This window comes from Gopherus flavomarginatus, chromosome 3, assembly GCF_025201925.1.
Source record: "Gopherus flavomarginatus isolate rGopFla2 chromosome 3, rGopFla2.mat.asm, whole genome shotgun sequence".
NCBI classification, from domain to species: Eukaryota; Metazoa; Chordata; order Testudines; family Testudinidae; genus Gopherus; species Gopherus flavomarginatus.
The window spans coordinates 201,183,401-201,196,953 of NC_066619.1; the positions used below are offsets into that span (position 1 = coordinate 201,183,401).

A 13,553-nucleotide genomic window follows, 5' to 3' on the forward strand; every position below is an offset into this window, starting at 1 on the left:
TAACAAGTAAGTGGATGCTTTCACTTCCACCAGGCACTCTGCAGCATATGTTGGGAACTAATAAAGGTGAATTATTTTCCAAACAATACTGTTTTATTGAGTAATGAAAACACTCCAAAAAATTTTCTGCAAGTTAAAAGCAAACACATTAAAACCTTAACAAATGTATGGAACAGAACTTGAAGAATGAACCTTCATGTCCATTTTAGCTACACATACAGCTACTATGGCTCTCATAGGTGAAGCTGTAGTTGTCCTTAATATCTCCTAGTGTGGACCGGTAGGGGTAGGAACGTGACTCCTGATACTCTGTGGAATGTTGTGCAGTGGTTATTGGGGGGTGGAGTTCACCAAAGGGAGGTGAGTCCAGGATTATTGCTATAGTGGAATTCACCAGGTACTGGAGTTCACCAAAGGGAGGTGAGTCCAGGATTATTGAACCCGTAGGTCCACAAGACTCTGCAGCATCTATGTTTGCTGCCAGAGAAATCCCATTATATCCTGGTGCATCTTCCTCTCTGGCATCTGGGCCTTTCTCCATACAGTCTGCAATATTAATTCTCCAGGTCCTCTGTTCAGGGTCTGATACAGCACTGGCTTGCAGGATCTTGATGAACATGTCATCTTGAATCTCTTATTTCTCTTCCTTATCTGGCTCAGGCATTCCATGGGTGTGGAGGGGGAACCCGTCATGGTCTCAACAGCAGCAGCTACAGATAAAACACAAAGTTACCATTGTCAGTATAGGCACAACAAAAAATGAAAGTCAAGAATCACAGCTCCCTTCCTTCCCTAAAGTTTTAAACAGGACATTGACACTTGTGCATGGTGCGACTCACAGCACCAGCCACACTGAGTATGCCTTGCCAGGGGCAAGGGAAATGAAGAGAGAAATGCTCAGTTGCATGAAACCAGGAGTATAAGGCAATGGCACTGAATATTGGCACCATTTTCAACAGACGGTGGTGATTTTAGCTGATATCTCACTTCTGAGGATAACAAAGGCACACAGCTGAAGTTGCCCAGGCCCATATGCTACTAGCTTGTTTACCGCAATAGTACCTGCCAAAGTTATCACAGAGAAAGAAATAACGCTGCCATCCCTAAAAACCTTTTGGAAAGGATTGCAGAGTACTTCCATGAAAGTTTCATTGAGATCATCCTTGTGGTAGGGAAGGGGATATAGACTAGTTTGTTTATGTACACACCACCGCAAACTCTACAGGTATGAGTAGATTAATGAAAAGTCAATAGCTATGTCCTGCTAAGTTGAGGACACTATCACTTTAATGGGAAATAAACTTACATACATACCCGAGATTCCTTCCTCTGCATCGGGTTTGCACATGCTCGACTGACTGGATTGTGGTGGAGTCTCAAACAGGTCTCTACTCACCCCACAGTTGGATCCCTTGGTCACATCCCCCATTCTCTCCTCTTCCTCCTCCACCTCCTCCTCGCTGTGCGAAGTGGTGGTGGGATCTCCGCCAAGTATGGCATGCATCTTTTTGTGAAAGGGCCAGGTCTGCAGCTTGGCACTGGATTGAGAGCTTCCCTGGCCTTCTGATATGACTGCTGCTGTTTCTTCACTTTCATGCGGCACTGCTGCTGATCCCTGCATCCATCATTCAAATTAATCGTAGATGTCCACATTATCTTAGATGCCTTTATACAAATGCAAGAAGTATGGGTAATAAGCAGGAAGAACTGGAAGTGCTAATAAATAAATACAACTATGACATTATTGGCATTACTGAAACTTGGTGGGATAATACACACGACTGGAATGTTGGTGTGGATAGGTATAGTTTGCTCAGGAAGGATAGACAGGGGAAAAAGGGAGGAGGTGTTGCCTTATATATTAAAAATGAACACACTTGGACTGAGGTGGAGATGGACATAGGAGACGGAAGGGTGGAGAGTCTCTGGGTTAGGCTAAAAGGGGTAAAAAACACAGGTGATGTCGTGCTGGGAGTCTACTACAGGCCACCTAATCAGGCAGAAGAGATGGATGAGGCTTTTTTCAAACAACTAACAAAATCATCCAAAGCCCAAGATTTGGTGGTGATGGGGGACTTCAACTATCCAGATATATGTTGGGAAAATAACACTGTGGGGCACAGACTATCCAATAAGTTCCTGGACTGCATTGCAGACAACTTTCTATTTCAGAAAGTTGAAAAAGCTACTAGGGGGGAAGCTGTTCTAGACTTGATTTTAACAAATAGGGAGGAACTTGTTGAGAATTTGAAAGTAGAAGGAAGCTTGGGTGAAAGTGATCATGAAATCATAGAATTTGCAATTCTAAGGAAGGGTAGAAGGGAGTACAGCAGAATAGAGACAATGGATTTCAGGAAGGCGGATTTTGGTAAGCTCAGAGAGCTGATAGGCAAGGTCCCATGGGAATTAAGACTGAGGGGAAAAACAACTGAGGAAAGCTGGCAGTTTTTCAAAGGGACGCTATTAAGGGCCCAAAAGCAAGTTATTACGATGGTTAGGAAAGATAGAAAATGTGGCAAAAGACCACCTTGGCTTACCCTTGAGATCTTGCGTGACCTACAAAATAAAAAGGCGTCATATAAAAAATGGAAACTAGGTCAGATCACGAAGGATGAATATAGGCAAATAACACAGGAATGCAGAGGCAAGATTAGAAAAGCAAAGGCACAAAATGAACTCAAACTAGCTATGGGAATAAAGGGAAACAAGAAGACTTTTTATCAATACATTAGAAGCAAGAGGAAGACTAAGGACAGGGTAGGCCCACTGCTCAATGAGGAGGGGGAAAACAGTAACGGGAGACTTGGAAATGGCAGAGATGCTTAATGACTTCTTTGTTTCGGTCTTCACTGAGAAGTCTGAAGGAATGTCTAGTATAGTGAATGCTTACGGGAAGAGGGTAGGTTTAGAAGAGAAAATAAGGAAAGAGCAAGTAAAAAATCACTTAGAAAAGTTAGATGCCTGCAAGTCACCAGGGCCTGATGAAATGCATCCTAGAATACTCAAGGAGTTAATAGAAAAGGTATCTGAGCCTCTAGCTATTATCTTTGGGAAATCATGGGAGACGGGGGAGATTCCAGAAGACTGGAAGGGGGCAAATATAGTGCCCATCTATAAAAAGGGAAATAAAAACAACCAAGGAAACTACAGACCAGTTAGTTTAACTTCTGTGCCAGGGAAGATAATGGAGCAGGTAATCAAAGAAATCATCTGCAAACACTTGGAAGGTGGTAAGGTGATAGGGAATAGCCAGCGTGGATTTGTAAAGAACAAATCATGTCAAACTAATCTGATAGCGTTCTTTGATAGGATAACGAGCCTTGTGGACAAGGGAGAAGCGGTGGATGTGATATATCTAGCCTTTAGTAAGGCATTTGATACAGTCTCGCATGATATTCTTATCAATAAACTAGGCACATACAATTTAGATGGGGTTACTATAAGGTGGGTGCATAACTGGCTGGATAACCGTACTCAGAGAGTAGTTGTTAATGGCTCCCAATCCTACTGGAAAGGTATAACAAGTGGGGTTCCGCAGGGGTCTGTTTTGGGACCGGTTCTGTTCAATATCTTCATCAACGATTTAGATGTTGGCATAGAAAGTACGCTTATTAAGTTTGCGGACGATACCAAACTGGGAGGGATTGCAACTGCTTTGGAGGACAGGGTCAAAATTCAAAATGATCTGGACAAATTGGAAAAATGGTCTGAGGTAAACAGGATGAAGTTCAATAAAGATAAATGCAAAGTGCTTCACCTAGGAAGGAACAATCAGTTTCACACATACAGAATGGGAAGAGACTGTCTAGGAAGGAGTATGGCAGAAAGAGATCTAGGGGTCATAGTGGACCACAAGCTTAATATGAGTCAACAGTGTGATACTGTTGCAAAAAAAGCAAACATGATTCTGGGATGCATTAACAGGTGTGTTGTAAACAAGACACGAGAAGTCATTCTTCCGCTTTACTCTGCGCTGGTTAGGCCTCAACTGGAGTATTGTGTCCAGTTCTGGGCACCGCATTTCAAGAAAGATGTGGAAAAATTGGAGAGGGTCCAGAGAAGAGTAACAAGAATGATTAAAGGTCTTGAAAACATGACCTATGAAGGAAGGCTGAAGGAATTGGGATTGTTTAGTTTGGAAAAGAGAAGACTGAGAGGGGACATGATAGCAGTTTTCAGGTATCTAAAAGGGTGTCATCAGGAGGAGGGAGAAAAATTGTTCACCTTAGCCTCCAATGATAGAACAAGAAGCAATGGGCTTAAACTGCAGCAAGGGAGATTTAGATTGGACATTAGGAAAAAGTTCCTAACTGTCAGGGTAGTTAAACACTGGAATAGATTGCCTAGGGAAGTTGTGGAATCTCCATCTCTGGAGATATTTAAGAGTATGTTAGATAAATGTCTATTAGGGATGGTCTAGACAGTATTTGGTCCTGCCATGAGGGCAGGGGACTGGACTCGATGATCTCTTGAGGTCCCTTCCAGTCCTAGAGTCTATGAGTCTATGAGTTTCTGTGGATGATCCGAGATTGTGCCTTCACAGCCTCTTCTCTCCACAGGCCCAAGCATGTAGCCAGCATAGTCAGCTCGGCAGTTGCATGCAACAGTGGAGAGCTGCTAAGTGTGCTCACCAAAATGGACAATCACTAAAAGGCATTTAAAAAACATGTAGGGCTTAAGGAGGAGGTAGGGAGAGCTTCCAGTCTCCATGACCCTTGGGCAGTGGAGTTCACAACTGTGACCAAAGCGGTCAGTGTTGGGTATTGCGGGAAAGCTGCTGGAGGACTATTAGGGTCGACATAGGTAATGCAGTGTCTACATTCGTGCTGCATCAACCATAATACATCAACCATAGCTCAACAGTTCTTGGGGAAGTGGTATTAGTATGTTGGAGTAATGGGGAGCTCACATCAGTGGAAGACAGGTTTCAGTGTAGACACATGCACAAGGCAGCTTATGTAGGCCTACCTTTGTACTATCTATAGACCAGGCTTCAGTTACCCAGGGATTTCCGCTACTGTGCAGGAATGATAGGAAAAATGCTTATAGGGATGGGAGAAGCAAGTGGAAGAACTGGGATATCAGCATCCTTAGTTGAGAGGGTATGCCCACTGTTTCAAAGGTTTACAGCCTGGGGGTTCTGTTGGATCCCTAGCTGTTCTTGATTACTCAGATGGCAGCTGTTCGTAAGAGCACATTTTATCATTTGCATTAAGGAGGAGGTTTTGTCTTTTTTTCCTCCCCCAAGATATGGATCTTATTGTAATAATCTTCCTTGGATTATTGTAATGGGGCTATATCTTAAAACATCTGGAAATGGCAGCTAGTACAGAAATCACAGGCCTGTTTATGAAGTGATGTTTCACACAAAATATTACACCTGCGCATTGTGATATGCCCTAGCTGACAGTTCATTTTGGAGTATATTTTAAGTTACTGTCTCTATCCTGTGATGACCTAAATCATCTGGCCTATTTGAGAGTCTCTTTTTGGATAATAGCAGCACATTTGCAAGTATTCTATGTACTTGAACTAATACCCATTCCAAGTCTAAAAAGGAGACAGCAGCAGGATATTCTTAGTGAGAAGTTCTGGTCTCTGGAATTTGCTTCCTTCCTTGTTTCATTTGACCCTATATTTGGTGAATCTTCAAAGCATACTCCCAGTCTTTTTCAGGTGAGGCGGTCTGACTGGGGTAGATATGAAAGTGGCAGAGAAAATTTGCTTGAAGGACATTTTTTATGCATTGCAAGTGTATATATTCTGTGGAGGTCTGGGATTTTGGGGCAATTGTTTTATTTAGGGCTGAGGAAGGTTTTTGGAGTGAGATCCTTTTAACTATCTTTTTGTCATTCTGATTGAATATATATGGTTTTAAAACACTTTGTAGGGATCTAGAAGTTACTGATAGATACAATAAGTCTGAAAGATGAATTTATTCATTTATTGTATAGATCTTTAGGAAGAGTACTTCCCATATTAACGGAATTTGCTGAATTTATTCTTTTTATTTAGTTACATAGCACTTTTATTTGAATGAGTTTTTACCTTAATCTTCTCTTCCCATTTTGATCTATGGTAAAGCCATATTCACAGGTTTGGAGTCACTATTCTGATGTTCTAATTCATACAGCTAAAGCCATATTTTTTTTAAAAAGGAAAAAGAACATAAGAACGGCCATATTGGGTCAGACCAAAGGTCCATCAAGCCCAGTATCCTGTCCTCTGACAGTGGCCAATGGTAGGTGCCCCAAAGGGAACGAACAGACAGGCTGTCACCCAATCTCAGCTTCTGGAAAAAATGTAATATGTGTAATAAATATGGCAACTACTCATGAAGGTAGTCTGTCACTGTTATATTAAGGTATTTGGGGTGGAATTCTCTCTCACTGAGACATAAGTACCTTAGACTAATGTTTCTTTCAGATTTATAATGGTCATTAATACTGTCACCTCTCTGCTGAGTGTTAGCAGTTGTCCTGGGCCTGCCACATTAGTTGCCTCTTGGAAGAGAAATCAGTGACATGGAGTCTGGGTATTTTCTTAGCGCTACTTTTCTATATTATACTATACAGTTGTGTCTTTAAATAGAGATCTTGTCAACCATTACATAGGCTCTCTCTTTCAAGAATCAGTTAAAACACCAGTGTCTAGTTCCCAGTGAACTCTGCACCAAGAATTGAATCTAGTTTGCTCTAGGTAGAGAGCAAACACCATTGGTTGCTAGTTGTCACAGCTCTCCACAGACAACCAGCATCACACAACTAACAGTACAAACATTCTAAGATTGAACAGCCTCCTCAGGCTAAGAAAAAAGCATTTGTAGTACTATATGTAACAACATCAGCTAGTGTCTCCAACCACAAATGATTACCTGTTTTCCCCATCTTATCAAATGTAGATATTATTTATAATATACATACCTAATTATTATGCCTTAATTTTCCCCTACCCCAAAATGTGTTCTTTCCTACAATTACAGTGAAACCTCATTATCCTGTTAATCGATAGGTCTTATTCTGAAGCCCTTACTTGCAGAGACCACCACAAGACTACTCACATGACTAAGCTACTCCTGGGAATTCTGGCTGCAGGACGAGATCCCGTGTTTGTTCTATTACTGACAAATATTGTGGATTGTTGCATCACTTAAGTGGGGTATGATGACTATGGGGTCACCGGACCAGGGCAAGGTGTTTGAGGTGCCAGCTTCACCAGGTTTGCCAACTGGCGGTTCGTTCACAGGGCCTGACTCAACTGCGTTCCCCTCAACGGAGCCATCCACCACGGCAACTGGGACAAGCGCTGCAGGAAGTGTGACTACACAAACGAGACCCTGCCCCATGTCCTGATGGCTGGTGAAAGCCATCCCACCATCCCTGGGGAAGATCACCCTCGACTCGGCCATCCCTGGGACAGCAGACTGTGACCCGACATCGTCATGATGGACGCAGAAAAGAAGGTCCTCCTGGTAGATGTCACAGTGCCCTGTGAAAACAGGTCACTGGCCTTCCACCGGCCCGAGCCTGGAAGGCGCCAAAGTACATCCCTCTGGCTGAAATCCTGAGAGCCCAGAGCTACGAGGTCCAGATACACCCTGATCGTAGGAGCCCTGGGCTCGTGGAACCCCCACAACGAGCTGGTTCTGAGAGCGTGCAGAGTCGGTCGATGCTACACCTGGCTCATGAGACAGCTCATGGTGTCCGCCACCATTAGGTGGTCCAAAGACATTTATCACAGATACCATCAATACCACACTGAGTAATTGAGACTGCCGACCAGGGAAATAACCCACTTCCTTCGCTGACGAACCAAGGGACGCACCCCACCCATGTACTCATTCGCTACAACGATATTGACTTAGACTCCTTATACATTCCATGGGTGGTGTACCCAAGCCCACTTATCCACTGTCACTTTATAAACTCTTGCACTTCAATCTGGGTCTATGCCAATTATGTGATATCTATGTATCTCTTCACCCTTGCAACCGATACCTGTAATCCCTCATAACTCAAGCCTGACCCCAGATGTACAATATCTTCCCTCTTCACTTGCGTCTATTTAATTTTAAACATTAACTTTAATACAATTTTTAAATTTGTTTCCACTCTTGTATAAAGCACGTGCTTTCAGTTGCACTCCAATACTTGAGATAATGGTTTGAACTGCAGAGAATAATACAATAAATCATTTTGCTGACAATTGTGGCTTCATATGTACAGAATTAATGCAATATCAAGGTCAATATTTGGTTTTCATTCACTGAGAAGAATAAGAGAAAGATAGGTTCTGATATACAATTAAAAAAACAAGGTATGGAAAAGAACTAGGGTAGATGGATTTACTATGATCTAAACCAGCGGCAGCAACCTATGTTACGCATGCCAATGGCAGCACACGAGCTGATTTTCAGTGGCACTCACACTGCCGGGGTCCTGGCCACCAGTCGGGGGGGGGGGGCTCTGCATTTTAATTTAATTTTAAATGAAGCCTCTTAAACATTTTAAAAACCTTATTTACTTTACATACAACAATAGTTTAGTTATTTATTATAGACTTATAGAAAGGGACCTTCTAAAAACGTTAAAATGTATTACTCAACCCCAATCTCAACTTACAAGAATTCTCCCTAGATCCCACTTGAAATTGAAGCATCATCCTTCTAGCTCCACAAACTCTTTCAGCAGCAACTTCCCCCGTGCGCTTCAATGATCCCATGCAATTAGTAAACACCTGGAGCAGGCACGGCACCCGCCCATTTTTTTTATGCTAGGGTGGCACGCTTGCACGAGGGCAGCCTGAAGGGGGCGACGCTGTGGTAGGACAACTTCCACCGCAGCCCCGGCTCCAGCTCCTCCTCTCGCTGTTGGGAGTCTGGGGCTCGCGGTGAGTCACGCACTCGGCCCCGGCCTCCTAGCTACACAAACTTTATTGTTGTTCCCAAGTCGCTGTGGGGGCTATTGAAAGGCTCCGAGCCCCCCTGAGTTGGAGGTACCAGCCCAGGGGTAACAAAGCCCCGGGGGCAGCAGGGGACGGCGCCCACTCCCTCCCCCCGGCTCCTCCCTGGCGCAGGATTATTGCTTAACAACCAGGAGGGATTTACCTGCTGCGCTTGGGAGTTGCCTCCTCCCGCGGCGCCAGCTGAGCCAGAGGCGGCCGCCTGCATCTCGCCTTCCTCCTGCGGCTGCCGAGCCGGGGCCGCTCCCGGGATTTCTCCGGCCCCAGACACAGCGGCGAGGGGGCCCCAGCCAGGTAGGCGCTTTACGCGCTCTTTGGCGAGCGGCGCCCACGTGTGGGTGGGTGTCTGTTCTCCGGGGCTGCGCTGGCCTGGGGCGGCTCCCCGCGCCCGATCCGGCCCCGTGCACAGTGCGGCGGGGAGGGCCGGGGCTGAGAGGCGGGATGCGCGGGGACAGACTTGCCCCGAGGAGTGTGGTGATGGGTCCCCGGCGCAGGGGGGTGGGGGTCCGCCGCGAGCTGGGAAGGGAGGCGGCGCTGCGCTGCGCTGCGCTCTAGTCCGCGCGCGCCCGCGGAAATGGGATGCGCAGCTCCTAAGGCAGAGAGCGGGCCCGCTCCCCCCTTGCGCGCAGGGGGCCCCCAGCGCTGCCGGGGGGCTCGCGAGCTCGTCACCTGCGCCCGTGGCTGCTGGGGCGGCGTGTGCAACGCGGGGACGGAGGGTTGGGTCGGTGCTGCTCTGACCTTGCGTGTGGCAACAGGAGCGAAGTCTCAGCTCAGCCCCTTCCCTGCCGAACAAAACCGGCCTCCTTCAGTCCGCAAACTGGGTCCGCCCCCGCGTGGGGTGCAGGATACCGGGGCAGGGACTGAGCCGGTGAAACATGAGGACGCTTTTCTACCGCCTTTTGTTCGAGCTCAGTGCTAATAATTGTCCCATTTCCCAATCGATTGGACCGACTCTCTAGCTTCCCCCAGGAAGGGCTGTGCTATTGACTCCATCTCATTAGGAAGTTAGATCTCCTCTACGAATAGGAACCGGCCGGTTGATGACATTATATAGGTCATTGGAAATAATTCCCTCTTAAGCGCCTTTAGTGCCACAGGATTCTTTGCTGCTTTTATCTTTTTGGTTGAAGGGAAGAAAGGTTTCCCTCTTCTAATGCAAACCCCCTGCTTTAGCAGTGTAACTTGCACAGCCTGAGCCACAAACTTCCCTGATAGAAGGTACATTGAGTACTGACTATTCTCCTGCAAAACATTTAGTACTGGAGAAAGAAAATACTAATTTATTTCGGAGATTACTTTCACCTTATAAATGTAATTCGTACATCTGGAGCATTTGTACCACTTTGTTAAATTACACAAGAGATTATTGCATCAGTTAATCAGTTTTCTCCCTTTGGGAGCTGTTTTCTGTTTGTTGTTGTAATACAGATTTTTTATTTATTTATTTATTACTAAGGAAGTTCACATCCTATAGTAGACTGCTTACACATTTCTTTCTGTGTGTAAGCCACATCCCCACCTCTTTCCAGACAAACATAGAATACAATAATTTATAGAGCTGAAATGCCTGAGAATGTGGACCAATTGATTGGTCTGTCCTGATAAGGTATTTCCCGTGTTGCCCTACTCTTAAAGGAACACTGTAAAAAATGTTTGACAGAATGTTAAAAATAATACTAATGTGTGACTTTTCTTCTCTCAATCGTTGTTGCCGGTGACACTTAAGGTCCAGGCCCTGCAACATGCTCCACAGGTGTACACTGTTGTGCCCATGTGGATACCCATGATCTCTAATGGGGCTCTGCACTGGCACAAAGATCTGCCAGCATGGAAGATCTTCCAGGATCAATGCCTATGATTTCTATAACTTTGTGCATTTGGCAGCACTCTAGTGTTTTTCATGTTTTTCCTCTGTTTGGTTTCCTTTATTTGCATGGATCTCTCACTCAGCAACAAAGAGCAGGAAAACACTTAAAAATAAGCAAGTGTGACTGTAAAATCCCCAAAACAGATAGGTAGGGCCCTACCAGATACACAGTCCATTTTGGTCAATTTTGCAGTCAGAGGATTTAAAAAAGTGTAGATTTCAGATATTTAAATCTGAAATTTCAGGGTGTTGTAACTGTAGGGGTCCTAAACCAAAAAGGAGTTTTGCGGGGAAGGGTCACAAGGTTATTGTGTGTGTGTGTGGGGGGGGGCGGGGGTTGTGGTACTGCTCCATGACTTCTGTGCAGCTGCTGGCAGCAACTCTGCCTTCAGAGCTGGGTAGCTGGAGAGCGGGGGCAGCTGGCCGGGAGCCCAGCTCTGAAGGCAGAGCCATTGCCAGCAGCAGCGCAGACATAAGGATGGCATGGTATGGTATTGCCACCCTTACTGCTGTGCTACTGCCTGCGGAGCTGGGCCCTCAGCAGCTGCCGCTGTCTGACTGTCCAGCTCTGAAGGTAGCAGCGCAGTGGCATTTGTATAGTATTGTATAGTATTGTAAACCTTACTTCTGCGCTGCTGCTGGTGGGGTGGTGCTCTCAAAACTGGGAGCACAGCCAACAGGCACTGCTGTCCAGCCACCCAGCTCTGAAGGCAGTGCAGAAGTAAGGATGGCAATACTGCAACCTCTCTAAAATAATGTGGTGACCCCCCCCCCCCCGCACAGTGCCCTCTTGAGTCAGGACCGCCAATTTGAGAAACAGTGGTCTCCCACCGTGAAATCTGTATAGTATAGGGTAAAAGCACACAAAAGACCAGATTTCATGGGGAGAGACCAAATTTCATGGTTTTTCATGGCCATGAATTTGATAAGGCCCTACAGACAGGGGAATTTAGGAGCAGATGTTTGTTCCTGAAACTGCTTTGAACAATTACAGAATACTAGATTTCTGATGTATTGTGCCCCTTTAAGTTTCCAAATCATAGCCATCTTCCTCCCAGCTGAGCCAGAATGGACTTCTTCAGCAGCCAGCAGTGCTGCTCTTTACCTAGTTGGTTGCTGTTGACCAGTGCAAGACCCCGATCCTGCACAGTGCTCCATTCCTTTGTGTCAACGGAGTGTCCATTTAACTTCAGTGATTCATGTACCCACGTGGAGCTGTTTGCAGGACTGGGGTCTCACTTGCTGAGGATTTGAGGATGATGCCTCTACAGTATTTCCAGCTTTTGGGGAGAGAGGGAGATATCAAAATTGTGTCTCTTACGTAGTAGTAGTATACAATATAAGATTGGGCATTTGACTGATCCATAAATAATTGGTCAGATGACCAGACAAATAATTATTAAAATATTGTCAAATGTCAAAAATGGTCCATATATCTTAAAGAACTGATTTTATTGGAACAGTAACAAAAAAGAATAAGACTTTATCATTTCCAATAGGCTTAGCCTTATTTATACCTACTTACAAAAAACAAGTTTCTTAACTGAGTTATTTTAATTCTGAAAATGCAAAACACAATGAAATTAAGTTCTGAAAAACAGAAGTATACATGATACAATCATGACATTGTGTGCATCAGCAGGTTCTTGCTGAAATGTTTGGTATTTGATTGTGGTCAAATAATAGTTGATCAGTTGACATTATTTGACCTCTCAATTGGCCGGTTTGCCAAGCCAAAGCAATAGAACAATATTGTTATGTCATCAGTTCAATATTTCTGCAAATTTTGATAGAATTCTGTGCTCTTTTTGGATTATAATTTTGTGATAATGTATTTTCTACAATAACACTTGTAAAACAAGTGGGGAAAATTATGGATTGGAAGGTGATTACATTTCTGATTTAGGCTCTGATCCCTCAGTTGGATTTGTGCAGATTATTCCATTTTTCTACATAATGTCCCATAAACTTCAGAAGAGCTGTGTACAGGTGCAGGGGTCTGCCTGCTTGGAACTGATTTCTGGGATTAATTCTGTAATGTGCTGTTTTTTTGGTCCATTGCTAGTTGGGCTTCATGTATGTAGAGGTCAGAGAGATCTGGAGGAGAGGAAAGTGAAAAAGCCTGAAGTTTTGAAGTCTGTCTCTCAAAGTGGTTGCAAAGGAAAACAATCCCTTTAATACATTGCTGTGGTGGAGAATGTGGTTGCAGTGCAGAGTAGCCAGAACCCTAAGATGCCTTTTTTTCCATTTTTCTATGGATAGATTTGCTTAACCATTTTCTACTATTGGCTATTTTTTTTTATCTATTTATTGAGCAAAAGAAATTGATGAGATGTGTATGGAAAAAAGAAAGGAGTTTTTATAATTTGTTTTGACTTTGGAAGCTGCTGATAGCTTTTCTTTTATGAGTTTGCTATTTACATTCTGAATTTTCTGCTTTGGATTTCACTGCATCTGTATCTTGGTCCTGGCTAAATTACAAATTATGAAAAATAAAATGGTGGGTTGTATTTGTTTTCTTTTTTTTTTTTTTAAACGCCATCAGGCCTTTCTATAGGAGTCTGTCACACCAAATTTGAATTTTAAAATTCTGTATCTGCTTTTTTCTTTCAAAGGAAAGGCTAATCATGCCTCTGAGTGCATATTTGTAACCGTTCAGGTTTGCTAACTTTGTGTTCCCTTGGAATCTAAATTTTTGATGCTATTCACTTGAGAAGTATTGAGG

At 44.2% G+C, this 13,553-nt stretch overlaps 2 protein-coding genes across 6 annotated transcripts in view; one reads left to right on the forward strand and one right to left on the reverse strand.

Moving 5' to 3' along the window:
- SH3D19 (SH3 domain containing 19) overlaps positions 1–9,411 on the reverse strand; it is a 169,272-nt gene extending 159,861 nt beyond the window's left edge. The window contains exon 1 of the mRNA XM_050946256.1: positions 9,107–9,411. The gene's annotated coding sequence lies outside the window, so the exon portion shown is untranslated. The remainder of the gene's footprint in view (positions 1–9,106) is intronic.
- FHIP1A (FHF complex subunit HOOK interacting protein 1A) overlaps positions 9,163–13,553 on the forward strand; it is a 147,683-nt gene continuing 143,292 nt past the window's right edge. For 4 of the 5 annotated variants that reach the window (XR_007773447.1, XR_007773448.1, XM_050946270.1 and 1 more), the window contains exon 1: positions 9,192–9,255. The gene's annotated coding sequence lies outside the window, so the exon portion shown is untranslated. Of the gene's footprint in view, positions 9,256–13,553 lie in introns of all 5 variants that reach the window. The other variant, XM_050946269.1, reaches the window with a different exon arrangement.